Source organism: Setaria italica, chromosome V, assembly GCF_000263155.2.
Source record: "Setaria italica strain Yugu1 chromosome V, Setaria_italica_v2.0, whole genome shotgun sequence".
Classification (NCBI taxonomy): domain Eukaryota; kingdom Viridiplantae; phylum Streptophyta; class Magnoliopsida; order Poales; family Poaceae; genus Setaria; species Setaria italica.
In genome coordinates, this window is record NC_028454.1 from 42,527,096 (window position 1) to 42,531,622 (window position 4,527).

The 4,527-nt window shown below is 59.5% G+C and overlaps 1 pseudogene; it reads left to right on the forward strand.

The window, feature by feature from the left end:
• The first annotated feature begins 2,190 nt into the window (after positions 1-2,190).
• LOC101767747 lies at positions 2,191-4,268 on the forward strand (annotated as a pseudogene).
• The last annotated feature ends 259 nt before the right edge of the window (positions 4,269-4,527 follow it).

Genomic DNA, 4,527 nt, shown 5'->3' on the forward strand with positions numbered 1-4,527 from the left:
ACCTGACCAGTCGCCGAATAGCTTTTTCCTATAATTAAAGGCTGCAAAGAGCGCATCTGGACTGGGAAGGAGCCCATGGGCTAATGTTGAGGAGCCCATCAATTGGATCTCGGCCAAGGTTTTGGGCCATGGTTAAGCGATGATGTCAACTTTGAGTAAGGACGAAAGTGCCTTTTTCCTTTTTATTTTTTAGCAAGCGCTATGTTTTGGTAGTGTGTTACAGTCTTGTAGATCTATAATTTTGTGATGGCATGGTATGAAAATGATCAGGAAAGTCAGTTGATGACATGTTAGGATATTGGAACCTTATTTGCTTTAGAATATCTCTTTTTATAGAACCGGTCTAGGATGTCGACGAGACCTAGAGCCGCGTATCCCATAGTGGCGTTGGAAGGGCACTGGGAAGTGGGAACTTCAATTTTTCAAAATGCGTAGCTGGCTAGATGCGAGTGATATCGGTCGGCTCATATTGATCTAGCCTGTTGAAAACTTGAAAAATACCGCCGGTTTTTTTAAGGAAGCTAGATTCTTCGCTCCACTTCTTGCATCCAGCATTTGTTCAAGACGGTTAACCTGCCACGCCTGAAGCGAGTTGCAGCAGATAAAGTTCAGGAGAAAAAAAGAGAACGGCTCAAGTGCACCCTTTCTAAAAGAATTGCTTATATCGGTGTAGTATGCATCCATATTAATTGTCTGAATGTGCACTTTGTAGACCGTAGACGTCATGATAAAAAGCTTATCGGGCATCAGTACCAGTGCAGGACAAGTAGGCATCGTATCAAGCTCATTTTCCGTTACAGTTCGACAAACGTTCATATCAGACGACGCGTGTTGAAGCCCAACATTTCCAGCCCGGCCAATTCCGTGGCCTCCTTGCCAATGCCAACAGGTTCCCGTCCGTTACCGTGTGTTTGGTTACTAGGTCGAGGTGGGTTGGAATGGGTCGGATCCTCATCATCCCACGTTTGGTTAGGAATGAAGTGGGTTGGGTTCGACCCCCGTAGGAAATATACCGTATAGATGCAGGTTAGAACGATCCCCTCAAAACGAGCGGACCATTCCAACCCAATGAGCGAGCGTGTGACGCCGTGAGGGGCGCGGGCCGGTGGGGCGCAGCCCGGCACCGGGAGGGTAGGGGGTGGAGGGGGTGGAGGGGGCGTTGGGGGCGCAGGCGGGGCGCGGCGCAGGCCGGCGGCGGGGCGGAGCAGGAGGCGCGGCGGGAGGGTGGAGCAGGAGGTGCGGCGGGACGGAGCGGGAGGCGTGGCGGGGCGGAGCGGGAGGCCGGCCACGGTGGAGGAAGCCACTGGCGGGGCGGAGTAGGAGGCCGCCGGCGGGACGCGGCGCAGGCCAGCGGCGGCGGGACGGAGCAGGCGGGGCGCGGCACAGGCGGAGCGGGAGGCCGGCCGTGGTGGAGGAAGCCGGTGGGGCGGAGCAGGAGGAGGAGGTCGGCGGCGCGCGGGGAGGAGAAGGCGGCCGGTAGCGCGTGGGCGCCGGGAGGAACCGGAGGAGCCGGAGGAGCCGGGGGCGTCGGGGATGAGAGGAGGCCGAGTGGCCCCAGGAAGAAGGAGGAGGAGGAAGAGAGGGAGAGGCTGACAGGTGGGTCCCGCAGCTAACGGTGTTAAAAGGACATCCATCCCAACCCTCTCAACCTTTTCAACCAAACAAAAGACTGGATCAGCTCCAACCCACTCATCCAAACACGAGATGGGTTGGCTCCAACCCACAAAAATGGGTCGGTTCCAACCCAACCCACATCGTTCCAAAACCAAACACATGCTTACTTTTCTCAGCGCCTCAGCGCTGAAAGAGTCCCGGAAGCAACCCGTTTGGCAAATCAAGGCAAGAAAAGACGCATCGCGTGGTGTGTCTCCCCATAAATGCTAGGCGGATCACAGCCACCCGCCCGTGATCGGGCGGCCTCGCTGGAGAGCGGCCGCACCGAAACGATCAGGACCCGTGCCTCCCCATGCTCCCGCGGGGGGACACGCGCGCGGGGCTCTCCGTACGCGTGCCGCTCGCACGCGTGGCGCCGCGGCTGCAGTGCCCGCACGCGCGCGCATTGGCCCTCGCCGCCGCGCGCACGAGCGGTGCCTGCGGATGGCGCATGCGGCAACGTTCACCTAGACGCCTAGTAGGCCGTAGGCGTTTAGAGGGGAGCGATTACGGAAAGCAAAGCGCGATCAGCCATCTCTGATTCTCTAGCGGGCCGCGCCTGTGCATAAAAGCCTGCCCTAACCTGCGACGGCACCATGTGCCATCGGAGTGAACTCCTCTCCCTCGTGCTGATCCAACCGGCCATGGCTGACAACGTCGCCGGCGCCGCCGACTACCGCGGCCAGCCGGCCTCCCGCGCCGCCACGGGAGGCTGGAAATCGTCGGTCTTCGTCATGGGTATGATAACGATTCCGATCTCCTTTGTCTTGTACGGTGCACGCGTTGTTGAGACTTTGAGACGCGCCATCGTCGTGATGACGGGATTTTTTTAAAAATATTGTGATCTCGCTTGCACGACGACGCAGCGATGGAGATCGCGGAGCGGTTCGCGTACAAGGGCGTGGCCGCGAACCTGATCACGTACCTGACGGGCCCGCTGGGGCAGCCCATGGCGCGCGCCGCCGCGTCCATCGACGCGTGGAAGGGCGTCTCCCAGATGCTGCCGCTGCCGCTCGCCTGCGTCGCCGACGCCTGGATCGGCCGCTACAGGGCCATCGTCCTCGCCTCCCTCATCTTCGTCGTGGTCAGTCCGTCACTCCGTCTCGCGCACGCTTCCGACCGTTAGCCGCAGAGTCTTGCTTTCTAACTGTTCGTCGCAGAGCATGGGCGCGCTGTCGGTGTCGTCGGCGTTCCCGGCCTTCCGGGGCGGCCACGTGGCCATCTTCTACGTCGCGTTGTACCTGGTGGCGCTGGGGGAGGGCGCGCACAAGCCGTGCGCGCAGGCGTTCGCGGCGGACCAGTTCGACGAGAAGGACCCCGAGGAGAGCGTGGCGCGGAGCTCCTTCTTCAACTGGTGGTACTTCGGCATGTGCGCCGGCACCGCCGCCACGACCATGATCTCCAGCTACGTGCAGGATAACGTCGGCTGGGGCCTCGGCTTCGGCATCCCCTGCATCGTCATCGCCGCCTCGCTCGCCGTGTTCCTGCTCGGGAGCCGGTCGTACCGGTACTACACCACCAGCGAGGCCAGACCCTTCTCCCGCGTCGGCAAGGCGTTCTTGGCGTTGGTCGAGAGCTGGACGCCAAATCGTCGCGTCAGGTATGTACAAGATATTGATGGTAGCTCTGTTTCCACTGTGAATCTTGGTGCCGTGAATCTATTGTGACATGACAATGACAGTCCGTGTTTTTCGGCGATCTCAGAAGCAAAGGAGAAGGCAACGCCGCCGCCGTCGAGGAGGTCAAGAGCGTGCTCCGGCTGCTCCCGATATGGGCGTCGTGCATAATCTACGCGATCATCTTCTCCCAGACGTCGACATTCTTCACGAAGCAGGCCGCGACGCTAGACCGCCGGATCGGCGCGCGGTTCAAGGTGCCGCCGGCGGCGCTGCAGACGTTCATCAGCCTCAGCATCGTCGTCTTCATCCCGGCGTACGACCGGCTCTTCGTGCCCCTCGCGCGGCGCTACACGGGGAGGCCGACGGGCATCACCATGTTGCAGAGGATCGGCGCCGGCCTGGCCCTCTCCCTCGCCGCCGTGGCCCTGTCCCGCGCTCATCGAGATGAGACGGCTCGGCGTCGCGAGGGACGCCGGCCTGGTGAGCACCCCGAAGGCCCAGCTCCCCATGAGCCTCTGGTGGATGGTCCCGCAGTACGTCCTCATCGGCGTCGCCGACGTGTTCGCCATGATCGGGCTGCAGGAGTTCTTCTACGACCAGGTCCCCGACGCGGCGCGCAGCCTTGGGCTAGCCCTGTTCCTGAGCATCTTCGGGGTCGGGCACCTCCTCAGCAGCCTCCTCATCTCCGTCATTGACAAGGCGACGGCGAAGAGCGGGACGAGCTGGTTCTCGAACAACCTGAACCGCGCTCACCTCGACTACTTCTACTGGCTGCTCACCGGGCTCTGCGCCGTGGATCTCGTCGCCTTTGTGTTCTTCGCGCGAGTGTATGTTTACAAGAGAAAGGGTGGCGATGGCGATGGCGATGGTGATGCCGTGTAGCATGCCGAGTTTGAGCCGCGTTGATTTCTTGGGGGTGCTTGTATTGTAGTTGTTTGTAGGGAGATTCTGTCGGTTCTGAAAAGCATGCCTCACGGAGTCACTATTGAGTTCTCAGGTTTTGTTGTGCAACGATTTTATTCTTCTTGGAGTGTGAAGATATTCTTTGGGAGTCGAGGGCTTGAGCTAGAGCAACTCCTCTTTTAAATCAAAACCTCTAAAAATCAAATGGGTTCTCTCTATTCTTTTAAAGGCCACAAAAATATTTCCAACTTCAGCAATAGCCTCATGGACAGAGCCCCCTAGAGACCTCACAGGAATAGAGGGTGGAGGGGCAATTTGGAGACCTTCCCAAAATGGGGAGCCAAGTAGAGGA